At 42.1% G+C, this 23,640-nt stretch overlaps 1 protein-coding gene and 1 long non-coding RNA gene across 4 annotated transcripts in view; both read right to left on the minus strand.

The window, feature by feature from the left end:
- ST6GALNAC5 (ST6 N-acetylgalactosaminide alpha-2,6-sialyltransferase 5) overlaps window positions 1–23,640 on the minus strand; it is a 188,589-nt gene that overhangs the window by 107,122 nt on the left and 57,827 nt on the right.
- LOC146402842 (uncharacterized) lies at window positions 14,307–23,107 on the minus strand. Its single transcript, XR_014805172.1, has 3 exons — window positions 21,702–23,107; window positions 17,114–21,125; window positions 14,307–14,374 (listed from the first exon to the last, which is right to left on the minus strand). It is a non-coding gene; the product is annotated as an uncharacterized LOC146402842 (long non-coding RNA).

Raw genomic sequence — 23,640 nt, forward strand, 5'->3', positions numbered from 1 at the left:
TCCAAGCCATGTCTGTGACCTACACCAAAACTCACAGCAATGCCGGATCCTTAACCCATGGAGCAAGGGCAGGGATCGAACCCGCAACCTCATGGTTCCTAGTCAGATTCGTTAACCACTGAGCCACGACGGGAACTCTGGGAAGTATATTCTTAATTATATAGTCTTATTTCAATAGTGTAGGTCTGTATTCTTATTTTGATAGGTTTTTCTATCTTGCTCTCTCTTTTTTCTCTCATTAAAGAAATGCTGAACAGGACCACCTGGCATCTCTAATACTGGAATATGACAGCATTCTGGAATTCTGTGCTCTGAGGCTTGGCGTGAAAGCTGGTACCCTCGTTCAATCTCCCTCTCTTTCTCACTGGCCTTTCTTTGATGGGATGCTGGTTCTGAGGAGAGAAATCAGGGAGCAGACTGTTTGCGTGGGATAAGCTTAAGGAAGTCAGAAAAATCTCCCTTGGCTGACACAGTGTATGTCCCATCTCATGTTCTCTTGCTGGCCTCATATTGCCCAACCTGCCTTGCACGAAGTTGGGATAATGTGGCTGAGTTACCTTCCATGAAATGTGGGAGGATGTTTCACAAGGCTCCCCGCCCCTACAGACATTGGAGCAAAGTCTGGGCTCTCTCTTTTCTTGACCCAGTATCCATGCAGGTTGCAAGATAGAAGAGAGCCATCTGACTTACTTTGAACTAGAAGTGCGTATAGGATACACCCTCGGTATGGTAAACAATTGCCTCGTTGAGGTTTACTTGTTACTGAAGCTTAGCCTACCCTATCGTGACTTGTATTCTAATTTATCAAGCCGATTTAATCCGAGAGTGACAAGTGGGGAGGGGAGCAGGAAGCAGGTCAGGAGACTTCTGCAGGATTTAACATTTTGCATTTGTCTAGAGACTCTCTCCTGCTGTCCTGCTGAGAAATATGAATATGTCAGCATAGAAGAGAGAGGTTTGAGGCAAATTTATTTATTTTATTTTATTTTTGCCTTTTTAGGGCCATACCTGCAGCATATGGACATTCCCAGGCTAGGGGCTGAATCAGAGCTGCAGCTGCCGGCCTACGCCACAGCCACAGCATTGCCAGATCCAAGCCACCTCTGTAACCCTCACTGCAGCTTGCCGCAATGCTGGATCCTTAACCCACTGAGCCAGGCCAAGAATTGAACCTGCATCCTCAGAGACGCTATGTTGGGTTCTTAACCCACTGAGCCAAAAAGGGAACTCTGGCTTTGAGAAAAATTTATACGTGTCCAAATTTTCTCTTCTGCTTTGGCACATTTCCTAAGTCCTAGTTTTCCTTTTTTGTTTTAATATGTACCAAAAAAAAAAAAAATCACCCTTTGAAGATGAAAGATAAACTTTGGAGGTGAATTCAATACTTCAGATGATTTTGAACTGTAAACTTTCAATAGTTTTATAACTTTTAAATAATCCTAATATTTAAACTTTAACAATTCCCTCATTTAAAGTCACTAATTTAGTTTAAAGAGCTGTTGAAATAAAATTCTAGGTCGAAGATGGAGTGGCTCCTGCCTGGGATGTGATGTCAGCAAACTGAAACAGAGGTAATTTTCAAATCCCTGTAAATGCTCCACTTGAACAGAAACACAGCATATTCAGTCAACCAATCCCAAACACCAACTCTGGGCTCTACATGTATTTCTTTTCCTTATTCATTTAAATTTCTTATTTCCTATTCTTTCTCCTATAAATGCTTCCTGCCTTCCAGTCCATTTTGAAGGTCTCTTCCCTTGGGAATGGAGACTGCCACCTTCATCAAAGGTCAAATAAAGTTTGTTTGTATCACCCGAACTGTCTTCCTTATTATTTTAGCAGAGCTTAATTTCTACTTATTTCCCGCTATATGATAGAGAATAAAATGGTTTTTAATCTACAAGATAGTTTTTAAGCTAGAATTATTTATATTACATCAGCTTAGATGTATAAAATATTATTCATCCTGAACTTTGGTTAATGTCTAATGAATACAAAAAAAGCAAATTCATAAATTCTCAACCTGGTGGCATTATTTTGTTCTCAAAATTCATCTGTTGCTAATAAATTGTTGTTATGAATTTGATTGTAGCTTATGCAGATTAGAATCATGGATAACTAAAAATGTGTTCAAGTTTGGATAAGTAGGTTTTATAAGCTGAGTAATTCACAAGAGGAAAGTGGACTTTGCTAGTACTTCTGAAACCAGATCCCACTAAAACCAAGTTCCCTTGCCAAGCACCACATGATTAACCACTTTATCCAAAACTTCATTCCCTTTCTTGCCCAACCCCTAATCCCCTCAGGATAGGGGAATATCAAAGAGAAGGGGGGATAGAAACCAATCAGGACTCTTTGGGGGCTTCCCAGGTACAAAAGCCCTTCCACACCCCCATCCCTGCCACTCTTGTTTGTAGGAAAAGACTTTAGTTTCCAAGGCCTTCCCTGAGTTCCAAAGAGCAGACTCAAATAGTTACTATTTGAAGAAGTGATGGAATGCAGAAACAAAGGAAAAGTAATTAAGCAAGATAGATTGAACAACAGTTCAATGGTAAAACAGCCTTAGTTCCTCCTCAAGCATTGTACATAACAATATGAGCACGTCCCTGAGGTGTTATGCAGAAACTAAGACCCCTTGACCAGGTGGAGGATGGTGTTGACCCTTGGCTGGTTGGAACCAGAAAGCTGATGATTGAGAATCCCCAAATACCACCCTGTTACCTCACCACAAACCAATCATAACAAAGAGTCATGCACCTTACAACCCTCACCCCAAATGCTGCCTTTAAAAATCCTTCCCTGAAAGCCATGGGGGACTTTGGGTCTTTTGAGCATGAGCTACCCATTCTCCTTGCTTGGTGCCTTGTAAATAGATGCTGTACACTACTTCACCACAACTCTGTGTCAGTTGATCAGCTTTGCTGGGTGGAGGGTGGGCAGGTGGAACCAAGTTTGATCTGCTAACACTTCCTCATAGGAATTCATCTCTCTTTCATTTTGTAATTTGGTAGGATGCCAACCTATCTACACAGGGACAGGCACATCCATTTGAAAATAGTTAAGTTACATGTATAAAAAAATGTATGTGTAGTTGTCCTTATGTACACAAGATGCATCATTAAATTTAGACACAAAAACAAAAATAAAAAATTGCTTAAATTTTTTTTTAGGTAAAGTCATTTAAAGTATTAGAACTAAACAACTTAAACTTTTTATCAACCACAAACCATTCAGGCCCACTCTTGCAAAAAAGCACACAAGGCAATTTGGGTTGGAGGCATTTTTCTTCTTTAACTCTTCCAAATGCAGCTTTGTATTAGCATGTTCAATAAAGCAAGTAACACTTCCATTTGATTGCTTGAAACCATTCTTGACCCTCATTTCATTCTAGTTGGAGGTAATTACTTGCTGCTAATGCAAAGTGCTAAAGACAGCCTTAAATTCTGTTGAATTATTATGTAGATTGGGAATCAGTACTCCCCAATCCTTCTCTTAAAACAGCACCATAACTCTAATCTCTACTTTGTCAAATTCAAAAGTCAACCTATTTTTGAGGGAAAATTTCTTACTTAAGATATTGGTCCTGGACCCGGTGCAGAAAATGGGTGAGTTCCCTTGGAAATGAGGTCAGGAATGAATAAGTCAGTAATAGAGGAGGGAGGTGAAGTAATACTTCCAGGATCCGATATATATCAGAATTGTGGAACGTAGCTCTTATTCTCTTTTTTTCCTCTTTTTCCTTTTACAGCCACACCTGCAGCATATGAAAGCTCTTGGGCTAGGGGCTGAATTGGAGCTGCAGTTGCCAGCCTACACCATAGCCAGTGCAACACCAGTTCTGAGCCATATCTGTGACCTATGCCACAGCTTGTGGCAATACGGGACTCTCAACCCCATGAGCGAGGCCAGGGATCAAACCCACATCTTCACAGAGACAACTCCAGGTCCTTTACCTGCTAAGCCACAATGGGAACTTCTATTCTCTTTTTTTTTCACATCTAGTGTACTGAAAAATACAAGACTGCTGAGGCAATCTAAGTAGCAACTCTAATATTTAGCCACAGTCACTGGATAATTTTGCTGTTTTATCTGAGGCTGGATGGAAACCCTGAATATCAACTCATTTAAATTCAAATCAATCATTTCGGTGCACTAAGAAGTCATCTCTGGATTAATAGTATTTACGGTAAAATGGAGCCACCTTTCTCTTAGCTTCATTCCTGGAATCAATAAAAAACAACAGTAAAAGGCTATTTTTTCTGTGAATACCTAAATGACTTCACCACCATTATTCCACTCAGAGGAAAAATGATTCTTAGAGCACAGTGAGGGGGAGAGAATGCTTGGCTTCTATTAAGACTAATGGAGGTTGGGATGCAAAGTTCAGTTGCTAGGAAGGAAGGAGTTGCTACAAGCTTGGAGAACTGGAGGACAATTTACTAATTAGTTTTCTCCTCAACCAAGAAGCCTATTGTTTTACCCTTGCTCCTTCATGAGAAAATAAAGCACAGGATCATCTATGTATGTATTTCTGAAAAGGGTCAATGAAATACCTCCCCCAAATTAAAAAGGATGGCAAATGCAATCATATAAGCTTAAAACATATGGAGGCTGTGCATGTGTTACTTTTTCACCACGTTGAAAATTTAAGTCTACAACATGCAGAAAACATCACACGTGAAAAATTGGGACTAGCGGGGGATGATTTATAACCTCGGTTCCTCCCAGGAGGGCAGGCCCCAAGCACATTTTCTCCTACATGCCTACCACTTTCCATTTTCTAAAATTATGCTTTCGGTCTAATCAAAACAGTATTTTGACACAGCCTTTTTAATCTTCCTCCCCCCTCCCCCCCCCCACAAAAGCACCTCAGGCATCACAAATCCATTTTATTGGAAACCATAATCTTATACTTAAGAAACAACTCAGCGTGAACCCTGGGCCCTCTGTCCATCTTTTATCAGGTTTAGGTGAGTCCTAGAATCTTAGCATGTCAGATGGGGCCCTGGCCGGGAAGGAGGGTTTTACAGACCCCTGTCATGGAGAGCCACCCCACAGCCACTTTACCCCATGATTGGCCTGGTCCTGGCATGTCTGCTGAGCCAGAAGAGGATTCAGCCAGTCCTAGTGTCTCAGGAGAACCACTCGGAGCTGGGCCCAAGCTGCCAGGCATCTCCCAGGCAGCAGAGGCACTGTCTGTCTTGAGCTTCCTGGACTTTTTTGTTTTCAAAAGATGGTCAGATGTTCGCCTTAGTTGGTTTTACTCAATTTGCTAAACTTCAAATGTAAGGAAAACACCATTTTCCCTAAGGTGAATTCTGGGGAGAAAAAGCTGTAACTACAGATCCAAAACAAATGGTGAGGAAGAAGCAGAAAGCAGTTTCCAGGGCAAAGCAGTGTCATTAGGCTCATGCTCAAAAAGCAAACTCTGTCTCCTGTGAACCTTAAAGCGTGCCCTTAATCAAGGAAGCTGCTTTCCAGGCAATGTGCTAGCTTAGTTCAACCAATGACTTTGCTTCGAAGAATAGTTTTACAGATCACAATTCACTCACCTATTTATTTGCTTATTGATGAATATATATAGCATCAAGGCACTGGGCATACACTGGGTGAGCAAATGGACAAAAATCCCTCTCTCCATGTGGCTCACCTTCTCAGAGATGGGTGTGGGGGTGCAGAATAAATAATCAGGGGGATCAGAAAGGAAGAGAGAGGGAGACAATCCCATTTCTTCTTGGTACCTTAAATACTTTTTATACTCAGCCTCCTGGAGCTTGGGATTACAAAACAATTCTTTGCTCAACAAAGCTGTCTCTTTTTGTAATGAATTTCTTAGCTAAAGATCATCTTGACCTATAAACCATTCGCTGTGGAAGTGACACAAAAGCCAACTCCTTCCGTCTTTAAAAAAAATGAAAGCAATTCCAAAGGAATTGTTGCCAGTGTTCTGAGACAGAGACGGGACACGTTTACTTCTAGATTTCCAGTCCCGTATATCAGGGGAAGCGCTTCGGCGTCTGACCAGGATGAAAACTATTGCCTTGGGCAGCCTTAGGGTAAGAGAAGCAGCACCAGGAACACATAGCCCTCCTCTCCTTTGATCCATCTACTTTCAAACCCTTGTGCTCCTCAGCACACAACCGCTAAATAAATTACCTGCTGGGCACCCACAGCCCTCCTGCTGCACCCTCTGTGTGCAAACTCACACCCTACTTTTGTTGAATTATGCAATGTTCAGCTATTGTTGCACTCCAGAGAATTTCCACACCACTGGAAATGTGTATGACCCGGATCTTGGCGACTCATCTGTCTTATTTTAGAAGTGGTTTGGGAATTCCCCAGCAGAAGCAAATCCTACAAGTATCCACGAAGATGTGGGTTCAATCCCTGGCCTTGCTCGGTGGGTTAAGAATCTGGCATTGCCATGAGCTGTGGTGTAGGTCACAGATACGGCTTGGATCCCATGTTGCTGGGGCCGTGGTGTAGGCTGGCAGCTGCAGCTCTGATTTGACCCCTAGCCTGGAAACTTCCATATGCTTCAAGTGTGGCCCTAAAACAAAACAAAACAAAAAGTGGTTTCCAGGAACTAGATGTAATATCTTATCACAATGCTGAATGAAGAGCATAAATTATATACAGAGACAGTGTGTCTCTGATTTCCCGTGGATGGAATTTGATAGCCCTCTCCCCAGCCTGCTCTCAAGAGCTGGTGCCAGGGGCACTTGGCTTTGGAGGTGCTCTAGGATCACATGCTGTGTGGCAGATGTCATTGCAACCGGATCTCACACTACGGGGCATGGAAGGAAGGCTCAGAGAAGGAACCCTTTTTAACTCAGGGGAAAATGAGGCTTTGTGCATTCCCTCAGCACTTAATTTTTAATCTCTCTTTGCTAACATTATTTTTTATGCAGCCCAGAGCAGAGAGAATCTGCAGTCAAAAGAACCTGGGTTCGGTGTTTCCATTGTGGTGCGGTGATAACAAATCCGACTAGTATCATGAGGATGCAGGTTCGATCCCTGGCCTCGCTCAGTGGGTTAAGGATCTGGCATTGCCATGAGCTGTGGTATAGGTCACAGATGCTGAGTTGGATCCTGAGTTGCTGTGGCTGTGGTGTAGACTGGCAGCTGCAGCTCTGATTTAACCACTAGCCTGGGAGCTTCCATATGCCACAGGTGCAGCCCTAAAAAGAAGGAAAAAAAGGAACTTGGGTTCTATGCAGTCTGGCTTCTGATTAGCTAAGCAACCTTCAGTCAAAGACGGATCCACTGTGCTCTGCGATGGTGGTCTAGCTTTGGCTTCAGACTGTGGGCTCTGGAGCCAAACTACCGGAATTTGAATTCCCCTTCTGCTTTTTGGACAAGTAACTTAACCTCCTTTGATTTCAGTTTCTTCAACTATAAAACAGGAAAAAGAATACCATCTCAGATGGTTATGAGGATGTGGGTTCAGTCCTTGGCCTTGCTCAGTGTGTTAAGGATCTGGCATTGCCATGAGCTATGGTGTAGGTCACAGACACGGCTTGGATCCCATGTTGCTGGGGCCATGGTGTAGGCTGGCAGCTGCAGCTCTGATTTGATCCCTAGCCTGGAAACTTCCATATGCTTCGAGTGTGGCCCTGAAACAAAACAAAACATCTTATGAGCTCATATGCTTAGAGTTGTGCAGGGTAGATCAAGACCTCAGTGAACCTAAGTCATGGAGGAAAGCAGAGGCTGTTTGTGAGAACAATAAACTAGTGGAAACGGCTGGTCAAGCTCTCTGGAAGTGAAAATTTCCACTCTTAATGTTGTTATCACTTTTGGTAGACATAAGAGGTTTTTCTTTTTTAGCCACTCTTGGTGCATCTGGAAGTTCCCTCATCAGGGACTGAACCCGAGCCACAGCAGTGACAACACCGGATCCTTAACTGCTGGGTCACCAGGGAACTCTCAAGAGCTTTGTTCTTTATGGAACTTATGATGGCTTAAATTAGCCATTTAGAAGGGTATACTCTTCAGACTGCTATGTGCCCATGACAAACCCAGTGCAACCAGCTTGTGGATTCTGAATCATGTTCAGTCTTGACATGGGTTGGGAAGAGGTGCTTGTGGAGGTGGAGGGTGAGGGGGAACCTCTGGCTAACTCACCTCCCCACATTCCCAGAAGCCCTTGGATGCTCTTATCCATTTCAGATCTCTTTGGGAGTCCAGGTTGCTCTGATTCGGGCTGGGAAAGAGAAAGGTCTGAGAGAAATTATTGAAGTTAGATCCTGAAGGGATCTCAGACAACACCAAGTCCAGAGGCTGCCAAGGTCCAGAGGTGCTGCTGTGCTGACAGCTGCAGGAAGACAGCACCACATCTGTTCTGTGCACCCGAGTGCTTTGTGCCCAGAACTGTGCCTGGTTCTCACAGTGCTAACAGGTGTCTCCACAGATCCAAAGAAGGAAGGCACAAGTGTGTGCATGTGGAAGGTATTTCTCCAGATACTCTCAACCACTGATGGTGGGAGTACAGTCTTCTCCAGTTACTCTGGAGAGTAATCTGATGGGTCCAGCTTGACTAGTTCATCTGCCATGGGTGAAATCCCCAATCCTAAGAGGACATTGGCCTGTCATGTGACAGATGCAGGAGAATGAGTAGTCAAGAACCAGTGGTTGCAAAGTTAAGTAAATAATAGAAATAGTCCCAGTGTAGGAAATACAGCGTGCTAAAGTGGCTGGTTCTGAAGTCCAAAATATCCATACACTATAGATTAGAAGAAAAAGGCAAATTGGGGGCATTCTCTCCCCCCCACACACACAGGAGGAAGGGAGAACTGCAAGTCTGTGGGAGAAAACAGGCAAATGAGCAATCCTTTTAGAAGTAACGCATCTGTGCAGAAGAACACGTGGACAAGGTCCTTCAGAATTGCAGGCAGAAATCCTGTGAAATTGGATTGTTTTGATCATTATATAACTACAGATGTGATAAATTCATTTGAGTAATAAAAAAATAAATAAATAAATTAATTAATTAAAAAAAAAAGAATTGCAGGCAGCCCTCTCGGCACTTCCCTGCTATTCCTGAAGGACCTGTCGCTCCTACCTCACAGGCTCGCCCATCTCTTCATCTGTTAGACTTAGGGTTCTCTTCATCTGTTAGACTTAGGGTCCTTCCCAAATGACTCTGGGCCACCCTGCTCTGCCCAACACCTCTCATTCAGGGAGCCCTGGCCTTGCGGCTGACAAGTGTACTTGTTTCCTAGAGCTGCTAAAACAAATTACCACCAACTTGGTAAAATAAGAGAAATTTGTTCCCTCACAGTTTGGGAGGATAAAACCCTGAAATCAAGTTGTCATCAGGGTTCTATGGGGAGTCATTCTTGACTTCTTCCAGCTCCCAATGGCTCCAGGCATTTTAGGCTTGTAGCGACCTCACTCTCATCTCCCTCTCCCTCTTCATATGGTCTCCTGTTCTCTGCCTGTGCCTCCCCCTCCTCTGTCCCTTATAAGGACATTTGTCATTGGCTTTGGGGCTCATCCAGGACAATCTCTTCTCAAGACCCTTAACTTGATTACATCTGCAATGACTCCCTCTAAGAAGGTCACACTCACAGGCTCCAGGGTTGAGAAGGGCACTTATTTTTGAGGGATTCACTGTTCAACCCAATGGAGCAAGTGCGGGCAGCAAACACTTCTCTTAATTCAGTGTGTGCGTGTGTGTGCGTGTGTGTGTGTGTGTGTGTGTGTGTGTGTGCGGTGAGGGGAGGCAGAGTTCAAGCACAACTCTGCATATTACCTCACGTGAAAAGCCAACAAACTGGATGAAAGTGGTCAAAAGGCACAAACTTCACGTTATATGGTAAATAAGTCCTGGGGATGAAATGTGCAACATAACTGATGTAATTAACACTGCTCTGTTATACCTGCAAAGCTGTTAAGAGCGTAAACCCGATGAGTTCTCATCACCAGAATATTTTTTCTTTTTCTCTTCTTCTGTATCTCTATGAGATGATGGATGCTCACTAAACTTATAGTGGTAATCATTTCATGATCTGTGTAAGTCAAATCATTATGCCATACACCTTAAATGTATACAGTGCTGTGTGTCAATTATATCTGAATGAAACCGGAAGGAAAAAAAGTCACGATGACAATGCTTATTATGTTACCAATCATGTGAACACTTCAGCATGGGAAATTACATGATACAAAGATAAACTCAGGTCTCTTTTAGAAGGAGCTGCCAGTTAACTCCTCTGAACACTGCTGTCACATGTTCAGTGTAAACCACTGAGCACAACACTGGGTATTTAAGAAGGAACAGAGAAGTTCTCTTGTGGCTCAGTGGGTTGAGGGTCGGGCATTGTCACTGCAGTGGCTCCGGTTGCTGTTGTGGCACAGGTTTGATCCCTGCCCCGAGGAACTTCCAAGTGACACAAACATCCATCTCACTCCCCCAAAGTGAAGGAATAGAGGTGATATTAAGGGACCTGAGTGATACCAGAAATTACACGATGTCTGACCCATCCCTCAAGCTTACATAGTTGGCCATCCTGATTTTGGTGGCCACAGCCACATCTTCTGTATCTTGTCCCCAGTGGCTACCTAACTAAAGCTGTGCCCAGAAATGACAATTCTTATTGAATACACAAAAAGGGCTATTTTTTTGAGGCTCCAAATGAAAGTGTTCAGTGAACCTCTACCAGAATAACTAAGCTGTAGTCATCCAGTGAAACGGGCTGCGATCGTCAGACCTATGATTTTTATGTTTGGGTTGTTATCTTCATTATGAACCCAAAAAAGTCAGGTGGCAAAAAGGTGAGGAGGAGCCAGAGAAAGCAAAATGGGTGTAGTCAAAGCTCCTGACTAAGCCTGGCATGAAAGGGAAAGGTGTTTGCAGCCCGCCCCTGGGGTGCGGGTGTTACTTAGCATCAGTGTCATCAGATGTGAGATGAGGTAGTTAGAAGAGAGGCAGGTGGGGTACAGCAGAGCTTTGCCAGCTGGGGCAAAAGCCCAGATGTTAGTTGCCCATTTACCACTCACTATGTGTCTTGGGCAAGTTCCTTTACTTCTGCCGATCTCAAATTTCATCACCCTGAGGGAGCCAGATGACATCATTTCTAAGGTCCCTTCCATTTAATACACGCTTGAAATAGCCTGTCATAAAAAAGCACATTAACGCGCGTGAGCTAACATTTATTAATTATTTGCTTCGTACAAGCACCACACTTGTGCTCCACGATGTCAGTCTTATTTATGAAGACTTCAGGGCCTAATAATCATAGTAACACTAACAGCAACTGGTATTTATTGAACAATTATTTCATGCTAATATTTTTTGCCCATTTTATGGCCGAACCCAGGGCATAAGGAAATTCCTGGGCCAGGGGCTGCATCTGAGCTGCAGCAATGCCGGATCCTTTAACCCCCTGTACTGAGCTGGGGATTGGACTTGCACCTCTGCAGCAACCTGAGCCTCCACAGTCAGATTCTTGTCTTTTTTTTTTTTTTTTTAGGGCTGTGCTCATAGCATATAGAAGTTCCCAGGCTAGGGGTCAAATTCGAGCTGCAGCTGCCTGCCTATGCCATAGCCTCAGTGAATGCCAGATCCAAGCCGCATCTCACAGCAATGCCAGATCCCTGACCCACTGAGCGAGGCCAGGGATCAAACCTGCGTCCTCATGGATACTAGTCAGATTCATTTCCGCTGAACCACAACGGGAAAGGAACTCCCTGCAGTCAGATTCTTAACTCACTGTGCCACAGCAGGAACTCCTCCATACTAGGTATTATACTACTGACTTTACCTGAACATAGAAGTCCTTCCTGTGTAACATCTGGTCACAACAGTCACATCATCTGTATCTGGTCTACAACTGCTCCTTAAATTAGAGCTGCGCCAAGCAGTAATAATTTTAATAATGTTCTTAATTAAAATGCTGATTCTGTAAACTGCCTCAAATACAAGCTTTAGTGAAACTATACATGTGTAACTAAGCTACAACAACTCAGTGAAAGCAGCCGAATGAGCCAGTCTTCTGATTTCTGAGTTTCACATGCATTTGTATGGAAATAATTAAGTAGTCATCACAGTAACTCTACAAGGGAAGTACTCTGATTATTCCCATTTTTAGATAAGAGAGGTTAATTAACTTATCCAGAGTCATTCAGCTAGTAGTTGGAGACCATGACTCAAATCCCAGAGCCTTACACTCACTGGAATGGAAATTCCATGAAGGTAGCTGCCATGTCTGTCTTGTTCGCTTCTGCCTCTCTAGTGCCTGGCACAGTGCCTGGCACATGGCACGAGACCAGTAAATACTTGTGGAATGAATGAAGGAAGGCCTAATGTATATCTCTTACTCTCAACCACTCTGCTGGATGCATCACACAATCAACCCACCCAGTGATCTTATAGGAGGTGGCAAGGGACACAGCCCTGGTGAGCATAGGTAACTTAACACAGTTCCTCCTAGCTCCTCGGCTGGGAAACTAAGTGAAACCAGTTCACATTTGTTGACTCTGGGCCCCTTCCCTCTGCACAAAGGATGAGGGAGCTGTTTGTGTCAGGTGTCTGTGGCAGGGAGCGCAGGGTTGATAAGCCTACTTCCCTTGGCCTCAGCTCTAGAAATGGCTTTCCCATTGACAGTGGCTCCTGGTTTTGCAAGGAAAAGCCAGCTGGTTGATCAGTTGTGTGAGTGACTCTCTCTTATGGGAGCTATGATTAGTTTTCACCATGCCTCTGCCTTTTGACCACAAATAAGGGTTGTTTTGCTTTCCTATCCACACAACTGGCTCCTTGTTAATGCATTTCCAGCCCCAACAGAAGAGAAATGAGAAGGGAGCTGGTGTGAGTGTCCCTTGGCACTCAACCTGCTAACACTAATGCTAAGCAGGGCCATCCATCCCGTTATAGTTGACAGAACATCCCTGAGACAAAGCGGATGCCACGGCTGAAGCCACAAGCGCCCGGGGCACAGCCATGTCCCTCCAGCACACGAGTATGTGAAGACAGCCTCCTGGAGGAGAGGTTTGCTGCAAATTGAAAACACTCAGTTCTAGGGAATCCAAGAGGATTGATTGTTTAGTAAATATTTCATGGAGAACATTAGCTGTGGAATTTGGATGCTTAAGTAAGGCAGATGATTAAATGTAAATAATTAAAAATTAATAACGTTTGAGATGTTAAGCATAATGAGACAGGCGATATATCAGGGATAAAGGGGGGCCCCTCATCCCGAAGATGCGCTAGCCGCCTTCAGGGCTGTGTCACAGCAGAGCTGGTCCGCCTCAGTTCCTAGCTGTCCTGGGGATGCTGCCCTTTATTCCAACTGGGCAAAAAGCATTGCCCGCACATGTCTTCCGGTCCCCGCTGCCAGGGATGAGGTATCTTTGCAAAGGCACTCCCCAGAGCAGTTGCTGGGGTGTGTGTCAAGGTGGGGGCAGGGAAGACATGGCAACTGTATAGCCAGAAATCACACTTCCAGTCAGAAGACGCTAGAACTGAAACAAAGATGAATCCACATTTGTTTAGTGAATTATGTAATGGAAATAAGCTCCCTGGAGAGCGGTTCCATTTAGTCTTTGCTCTTGCTCTCTCATCTTCAATCATTTCCCTTTTCCTCCCCAGTAGCTACTTCTCTTCAGTCTAAAAATACTATGCTCAAGTGCAGGAACAAAGAGAATTCACTCAATGTGTCTCCCTGTAAAAACCTCCCCTCTCTTTCCTTTCTTTCCTTATCAAACTTCTCTCGAAAGAGTGCAGTACATTCCCGCCCTTACTCTCTGCACCCCCCCCCCCCGTTTTCCTGGTGAGGCAGCATGACCCTGCCCTCACCACACCATGCACTAACTGCTGCTAGCCAAGGTTCCAATGCTGTACTCCCCATAAAAGGAATGCTCTCTTAGGATCTCTCCACTGCATCTTATAATTGTGACAATTTTTCTGAAATCTCTCCTCCTTTGGTTTCAGCTCTAACATTTTCTCTTGATATTCCACCCACTTCTCCAGTGATTGGTTTCTAGGTCCTGGCCTGCCCACAAATGTGAACTTTTCTCCCAAATTCTTTTCTTCTCTACACAAGGGCCTGCAAATGAAAATGCAACGGGGACAGAGCTGGAAAAACAAGTGCAAGCAATGGATGGGACAGAAGGAGGTGTGAGACAATAAGCAGTGGTGTGGCCTATGCCAAATAGATAATTGGATACCTTAGGCCTAAGGGCATTCAAATTGGAACATAGCCATTTTGATCTTCTCAGGACCCTTACTAAGAGCAAAGACTTACAAGCATAAATATTACTGGTTGGGTAGGACAGAGGGGAAAAAGGCATGTTTCTTCCTCTTCTTTTTTTTTTTTTTTCCTTTTATGGCCATACCTGAGGCATATGGATGTTCCCAGGCTAGGGGTTGAACCTGAGCTGCATCTGTGACCTACGCCGCAGCTCACAGCAATGCTGGATCCTTAACCAACTGAGGGAGGCCAGGGATCAAACCCACACCCTCATGGATACTAGTTGGGTTCTTAACCTGCTGAACCCCAATGGGAACTCCTACATGTTTCTTTTATGTGCTTCTCTGGTAAACATGCACTCATGGGGGTGCATGTTTCTGTTATGTGCTTCTGATAAGAGTATCAGGAATAGGTTAGTGGGGGTTTTTTTGGTTTGTTGTTTTTTGTCTTTTTAGGGCCACGCCCATTAGTATATAGAAGTTCCAGGCTAGGGGTCGAATCAGAGCTGCAGCTGCTGGCCTGCACCACAGCCACAGCAACACAGGATCAGAGCTGTGTCTGTGACCTACACCACAGCTCATGGCAACATCGGATCCTTAACCCACTGATCGAGGCCAGGGATTGAACCCACATCCTCATGGATACTATTCAGGTTCATTACTGCTAGGCCACAATGGGAACTTCCTTGTGTTGGTTTTACATGGGTTTTTCTCATCCTCTCACACCAAGAAGTAACAGCTCCTCAACACAAAGTACACCAGCTGAACACATGCATTCCCTGTTCTTCATTTAACTCTGCATGTATCCTGTCTTGGAAAAGCTTTAATTGGTACATTTGCTCTTTCTTCTACAACTCAACAGCCTCAACTCTTCCTTACACCACCTTTCATTGAGCTATCTTCTTTTTTAAAAATGTATTAAGAATTTCACCTAGTTTTAGACTGTGAATGGAAGAAAATATTTGCAAATCCCATAGCTGATGAGAGGTTAACATGCAAAATATATGGGGAACTCAACTGAATAGCAAAAAACAAACAAACATCCAATTTAAAACATGGGCAGAAGAACTGAACAGACATTTTTCCAAAGAAGACCTCCAAATATCAACAGGTCTCTGAGCAATGATGCTCGACATCAGCATGAAAAGGCAAGTGAGAACCACAAGCTGTTACTTCACACTTGTCAGAATGACTGCCATCAAAAAGATAAGAAATAACAAGTGTTGGTGAGACTGCAGAGAAAGGGGAAACACTTGCACTCAGTTGGTGGGAATGTAAGCTGGTGCACATGCCTCTATGGGAAACAGTATGAAAATTCCCTAAAAAAATTAAATAAGGAGTTCCTGTTATGGCTCAGAGGGTTAAGAACCCAACACAGTGTCCATGAGGATGCCGGTTTGGTCCCTAACCTCGCTCATGGGGTTAAGAATCCAGCGTTGCCATGAGCTGTGGTGTAGGTCACAGACGTGGCTTGGATCGGGTGTTGCTGTGGCTGTGGTTTAGGTCAACAGTTGCAGCTTGGATTCCACCCCTAGTCTGAGCACTTCCATATGCTGCATGTGAGGCTGCAGAAAGAAACAAAAAATAGATAAAACTACCATATGATCTAGCAGTCCTCCTCCTAGCTAAAGGAAATAACAGAATATAAAAGGGATAACTGCACTCCTATGTTCATTTCAGCATTATTCACAATCACCAAGATATGGAAACAATCTAAGTGTCCATCAACAAATGAATGGATAAAAAAGATGTGGTACATATATACACAATGGAATATATTTAACCATAAGAAAGATGGAAATCCTGCCATTTGTGATAACATGGATGGAACTGTAGAGCATTTTGCTAGGTGAAATAAGACAGAGAAAAATTAGGACTGAATAATACCACTTGTATGTGAAATCTTTAAAAAAAAAGTCAAACCTTTAGAAATGAAAGTAGAAAAGTGGTTGCCGTGAGCTGGAGGGATGGTGGGGAAGTAGGAAAAGGTTGATAAAAGTATACAACTTGGAGTTCCTGTTGTGGCGCAGCAGAAACGAATCCGACTAGGAACCATGAGGTTGTGGGTTCAATCCCTGGCCTTGTTCAGTGCGCCGAGGATCTGGCATTGCCATGAGCTGTGGTGTAGGTCGCAGATGTGACTCGGACCTGGCGTTGCTGTGGCTGTGGCATCAGCCATTGGCTACAGCTTCAATTAGACCCCTAGCCTGGGAATATCCATATGCTGAGGGTGTGGCCCTAAAAAGACAAAAAGACCAAAAAAAAAAAAAAAAGTATACAACTTACTACAGCTATAAAATCAATGAAATTTGAGCATAAAACATAGTAACTAGAATTAATAACACTGTATTAAACAAATGAAATTTGCTAATAGTAAAACTTAAATGTTCTTACAAAAAATTGAAAATTTAACATGGTTTTTAACTGTGCTGATAGTAAGATTATTCTAATTTCTATTAGTGGTCTCGTTATAAACTTAAGGGTTTTGAGTAATAATCTTCCTCATTGCTACTTCTCCCATGAAGTATGTGATTTCACAAAACTTTGATCTTTCAGAAAATCTTTTTAACTCAACCAGAAAAAAACAAACAACTCAGTCGAAAAATGAGCAGAAGAACTAAATAGATATTACACATGAAAAGATGCTCAACTTTGCTAAGTACCAGACAACTGCAAATCAAAGCTACAATAAGGTGCCACCTTGGCATTCCCACTGTGGCTCAGCAGTAATGAACCTGACTAGTAGCCATGAAGATGCAGGTTTGATCCTTGGCCTCGCTCAGTGGGTTAAGGATCCACAGGGAACAATGGTGTAAGGTCACGGTGAGGCTTGGATCTGGCCTCGCTGTGGCTGTGGGGTAGGCCAGAGGCTACAGCTCCGATTCAACCCCTAACCTGGGAACTTCCATATGCTGTGGGTACAGCCCTAAGAAAAAAAAAAAAAAGACAAAAAAAAAAAAAATAAGGTACCACCTCACACCCGCCATAATGTCTATTATTAAAAAATCTACAAATAACAAATGCTGAAGAGGGTGTGGAGAAAAGAAAACCCTCGTACACTTTGGTGGGAATGTAAATTGGTGCAGCCACTACGGAAAACAGTATGGAGGTTCTGCAAAAACCTAAAACCAGAATTACCATATGATCCAACAATCCCATTCCTGGGCACATATCCAGAAAAAAACTGTAATTCAAAAAAATGCATACACCTCAATGATCAATAGTAGCACTATTCACAACAGCAAAGACATGGAAGCAACTTAAATGTCCATAGACAGATACATGGATAATGAAATTGTGGTATATGTATATACATAATGAAATAATATTCAGCCATAAAAAAGACAAAGTCTTGCCATTTTCAACAACATGGATGCAACTAGAGATTCTCATACTAAGTTGAGTAAGTCAGAAAGAGAAAGACAAATATCAGATGATATCATTTATATGTGGAAACTAAAATATGACACAAAGGAAACTATCTACAAAACAGAAACAGATTCATGGACATAGAGAGCAGACTTTTGGTTGCCAATGGGGAGGGTACTGGGGGAGGGAAAGAGTGGGAGATTGGGGCTAGCAGATATAAGCTATTATATATAGACTAGATAAACAACAAGGTCCTACTGTGTAGAACAGGGAGATACTCAATATCCTATGACAAACCATAGTGGAAAAGAACATTTTTTGAAAAGAATGTACACCAGAAATTAACACGTTATAAATCAACTCTACTTCCATAAACATTAAAACTAAAAAAAGACAATCTTTTATTGTCAAAGCATCAAAAGGAAATGACAAGCAAACAAGCAAAACCCCCAAACCACCTGTAGGGCTAATTTAGGATTTTTGCTCTACATCTTCTCCTGAATTGACCTTGTCGTTTGTTTTTTTTCTGGTTTCTATTAACCACTGTGTTGCTGATCCCCAGACCTAATTTTCCAGCCCAGGCTATTCTCTTGGAGATGGAAGTGATACCTGACTACCTACAAACATCTCAATGTGGCATCTCCACGGAATGTGTCCAGAATGGGTCCCTTATGGCTTCCCTTCCTACCCTCTCAACACACACACACAAGCACACACACAGGCCCAGCTTCTCTTCCTGTTCTGAGCTGGGCTGTGACTTTCAGAGTCAGTTTTGAGTCCCTACTCTCTCCCATCTTATGCTGTCAGGGGGTCACAAAGTCCTATCAATTCTCACTTTGAAATAGCTTTTACATTTGACCATTCTGCACCTAATTCTGCTGTCAGTTCCCCCACTGAAGACCTCATCTTTTGCCTGAAGAGGTCCACCAACTGTTTTTCTGACTCCATCCCTCTTTGCACCAATATATCTTAACACACCAAAGTTTCAAACAAACTGAGAGACAGACTGTAACGGGAATTGATGCTGTTCCCAACTTCCCACTCTGGTCAGAATCAGCCTTACCTCTTCATGGGCCTTTCTGAAGGGAGTGAGTCATGTGGACAAGTGTTAGTGTTCAGGTAAATTGAGGAAGAAGAAGAAAAATCAGATAATATCTGGAAAATCAGCAAATTTTGTTCCATCTGATGTCTGCCAACAGTGAATGAGGCTGGTTTTCTGAGCATCTGGCACTTAGATGGTGGCTGGGAGATACTTGTTGAATGAAGATTGGAACACAGACACTGGTGTTGTAGGAGCCTGGAAACTCCCTGCCCATTTTCCCTTCATCACTTTGATTTCAGATTCTGTCTTAAAATCTTTATATCAACAGAGAGACAGGAGCAGCTAGCTGGTATTAAATCAAAGGGTATTTATTCTCCTGCTGGGGGGATAAACACTGGACTGAACTGGGGGGATCTCCTGCTTCTTGGAGGTGCCAGGGAACTGACGATGGGGTATGGGAATTGTCACCAGGCATTTAAATCCCTTCAGAAAAGGGACCTACTTACCCAGCCACCTTCAGCCCACCCCGCTGAGCTCCGTGCTTCTTTTCAGAACCTATTCCATTTCTGCCCTTTTCCTGCTTTGGCTCAGTTTTCCCCTCTAAATGGAATGTCTTCACTTTGGCTTCTTCTATCATCCTTTTAGGCCCAGATTAGTTATTTCCTCCTTCATGAAGACTTTCCTGCCCGCCCCCCCCCAACCTTGCCCCCATCCCCTTTTAAAACTAGATATGAAGTCTCTTTCTTCTAAATCTTAAATTACATAGGAATTCAAACAATAATTTTATCAATAAGGTATACTACATGGCTCTTCTGATACCCTGATTATTGCATAATTTTTGACTACAGTTCTTTGGTTTGTTTTTTCTTAAATTTTTTATCTGGGAATTCCTGCTGTGGCTGTGGTGTAGGCCAGCCGCTACAGCTCTGATTCAACCCCTAGCCCAGAAGTTTCATATGCTGCATGTGTGGCCACAAAAAGACATAAAGACTTATCTGCGTTAATTTCTTGACATGGACCATGATGTCATAATCCTGTATCCCATAGGACAGCCAGCTGGCATCTTCAATTCTTGGATATGATTCCCTGTCACCTTTGCAGTTCCTCTTCTATAGAACTATTATATTGGATTTTCAGGGTTCCAACTTTTATTCTTCTAATATCATGTGTTTTTATGTTGTCTATTTCTGTATATTCAAATAATATTTGCCTACTAACAAATTCCAAATGTGCATCTTCAGTTTCAGTTTTTCATTTGGACTTCAAATCCATATAGCCAAAAGCCAACTCAGATATCTAAAACTCAAAATGTACAATGGCATTCTCAACCTTCTCTAAGTCTAGAGAGGAGGAAAAAAAAGAGGAATAATTTTTAAAAAGAAAAATAACTCCAAATAAAAAAGAGATCTGTAAATCAACTATAATGGAAAATCTAAAAATCATCTAAAATAAAAAAATTAAATTAAAAAAAGAATATAACCAAACAAAAACCCTACCACAAAATTCTATACTGAATGACACCATCCTGCAATTACCCCTACCCCTTAATGGCTAAAAATAAACCGGTAAAGAGAGATTAAAAAAAAAAAAAAAGATAAGACTTTTCCAATGGTTCTGCTATTGTCCACTCCTAAAAGGGCCCTGGAACCATCTGGTTCCTGCCTTCATTTGTATGCAAAACTCCACATCTTCCAATACAAAGTCCAATGTTCCTTCCACTACATCAGTGTAACCTCTGCTGTGGGCCTTAGAAAGATCTATAGTATTTAAGATTCATTATTAGTAGTTCAACAATGATGTAATTTCAAAATATAAGACATTATAAAGCTAAGAATAAATTTCCCAGATTTACTCCATCTGGGCAACCTCACAAATCCTATTTAATGACCTTATAATAGTACTCTCTAAATTAAGGGTTGATCCCACAAGGGGAACTACTCCAGAGAAAGGATTCCTTTTCCCTCAGACTCCAATAGCACAGGCACATAACATCTCAAAGAAAGACCATCCTTCAGTGAAACTTGCTGGTAAACTTTTCTCCAAGCGGAAAGGCTCATTCACAAGAAGAAATAGACCCTTATGTTTGTTGTGTATGTTTCCCTTAACATGTTTTAGAGTATGAACAATCAAATAAACTGCAAGTTTGGATCTTACTTCAATTTGAAGATAGATCTGTTGCTTCAGATAAAAGGCAATGAATCAGATGTTTGCTTTATAGAGCTGGGTAGAAACCATATAGAGTGATAGACAGGGACAGTATTTATAGTACATAATACGGAGGCATAAATGCTTAATTACATAATGAGCTTCAACTGAATGTAAAAACACCAAGACTCCTGGAAAACAGTCAAAGAACAAGTTACAAAAGGACATTGTATAGTGAGCAATTATATAATGAACAGTGAAATAAACGTGTGCAAAATTTTCAAGCCACCTAGAGGTGTTTTTGTTGAGTGTTATTTTTCTTTTGAAAAAATTTAGAATTTTTTTTTTTTTTTTGTCTTTTTTCTATTTCTTGGGCCGCTCCCGCGGCATATGGAGGTTCCCAGGCTAGGGGTCCAATCGGAGCTGTAGCCACTGGCCTATGCCAGAGCCACAGCAACACGGGATCTGAACCACGTCTGCAACCTACACCACAGCTCATGGCAACGCCGGATCCTTAACCCACTGAGCAAGGCCAGGGACCGAACTTGCAATCTCATGGTTCCAAGTCGGATTCGTTAACCACTTCGCCACGACGGGAACTCCTGAAAAAGTTTAGAATATTTTTACCTCTGCAGGAAATAGCCTTTCTGTTACACTAGAGGGAAGTTCTGAGTGCTTGAGGAGTTAGGAATAATTCCTGGTTCTTTCCCATATTAAAAAATGACCGCTCAGGAGTTCCCGTCCGGCGTTGCCGTGAGCTGTGGTGTAGGTTGCAGACGCGGCTCGGATCCCGCGTTGCTGTGGCTCTGGTGTAGGCCGGTGGCTACAGCTCCGATTCAACCCCTAGCCTGGGAACCTCCATATGCCGCGGGAGCGGCCCAAGAAATAGCAACAACAACAACAACAACAAAAAAGACAAAAGACAAAAAAAAAAAAAAAAAAAAAAAAAATGACCGCTCAGAGTCTCAGCTTTCATGAGATTAGTATAAAATACCTCAAAGTGTTATCCTCAGTTGTACCTGAGATGTTATACACAGGGTCTGGCATAGGATGCATACCTAGTAAATGCAAGCTCCTGAGAGTAAGACAATTCTATTTACTGCGAGAAAGTGCCTGGATTTTTCAGGCATTTAATAATAATAGTAATAATAATAATAATTCTTGAATTATATTGCCTCGACATGATTTGAATTACCACCTTGCAATAGATCTTTTTTTTCTTTTTTTACAAATCCAAAATGTTTTGCTACACACGCTAGAGCCAAAGGTGTTCAATTTTTGTGCTAACTTTACCATGCAATTTTTCAACATCTGGACAATTTTTCCTTTTTGAAACATAAGGAAGAAACTAAGGAATTTAAATCAAAATAACTAATACAAAACCAATTTTATTCCTAAATTATTAATATTACTTCTGGTTATTGAGCACTTCACAGCAGAATTAAATTGCCAATCTACACCTTTACATATACATATTTATTCCATTCGACATGAGTAAGCAATGCCATACTCACAGTATCACCCCCAGTGATGATTTGTGCCTAAATAATAATTCCTGAATAGGGCTCACTACTTTATGGGTCTATAGTGGGATTTTTCAAAAATGAATTCTGCATAAAAGATGATATTAAAAAGGAAAAACCTATAATTTGATTTTCCCCCTATTTAGACATTGTATGGGTTTCCTTTCATTAATTTCAGCCATAGAAGCACTTTGACATACTATTTTTATTTATTCCTCACTTTCCACCTATTTCCAAAAAAGATTTCAGAGTAGTCCATTTTAACATGTTGTTATGTCTTCAATATTTGATTCCTGGAAGCAGCTGTAAAATTGAGTATACACAGCTGGCTCAGGATAACAGACTATGGAACCAATTTTCCTGTGACAAATAAATAAAAGTGTCTATTAGCTGCCCACATACTTATTCTGCTGAAGTAATTTCTATTAAATCAGAAATTAGGCAAAGTGAAATCTGACTTAGGAAACAACCCAGAGCAGAATGAAATGAAAATAATTACAGTCTAATTCGGAAATAAGGTATACAGCTTTAAAATATTACCTACAGATTCATAATATAATTGATTAGCTCCAAGTTTCAAACTCATGCCTCAGGACCCCACAGAGGCTTTCTGAAAGGGCGCTGCCTGTTTTTTCTTTCATTTTTTTTTTTTTCCTTCAAGATTGCTTTCAGAAGATCTGCCAAGCAAAGGCTTGCCTTTTAGCCTGTTAATAACTACCAAAATATTCACAGTATTCCCTAGGCTTTCACCACTCCTCACATCGTGAGGTTTTAGCATGCAGGCCTTGCTCTCAACCCAATTACCTGGATATGAAGCAGGAACTTTGCAGCTGTCACAAAACACCTATACCATTTTAGAAAGGCATTGCTATCAATAACCAGAAAAAAAAAAAAAAAAACAAAAAAACTGGGGATTTTATCTCAGACAATATGTGAAACTGTACCTCACTGACAAAACCATTGCAGAACCCAGGCAATAATATTATTATAGTAATTACCATATGTCTTACATCAAATGCAACTCCAGTTTTATTATCATTCAGGTTTCCAGAAGGAGATAGGAGGGAGCTGTCACAGTTAGACAGTTTGTCCTCTATTCAACTGCCAGCTCCCCTCCAAAATGCAGGCTTTCTATTCTACCAAAGGAAATACAATTATAACTCCATTTGCATTGAGAACAAGAGAAGCCCTGGGTTAATTACAGGTAAGGTTCTGTTTACACTCCCTGGGGCTCGCCACAGCCAGATTCCATTTCTGAGGTGAAAGAAGCTGCTAGAGTTTGAACTAAAGCCACGCTTTTTTTTTTTTTATGCCACTCTTGAAATTCTGCTTGGCCAAAGGGAGCCTGTCACTCACAGATCTTTCAAATG

Source organism: Sus scrofa, chromosome 6 (genome assembly GCF_054392235.1).
Source record: "Sus scrofa isolate SSC_HxYL_T2T_F1_AM1 chromosome 6, Sscrofa_HxYL_maternal_Yorkshire_Landrace_v2.0, whole genome shotgun sequence".
Taxonomy (NCBI): Eukaryota; Metazoa; Chordata; class Mammalia; order Artiodactyla; family Suidae; genus Sus; species Sus scrofa.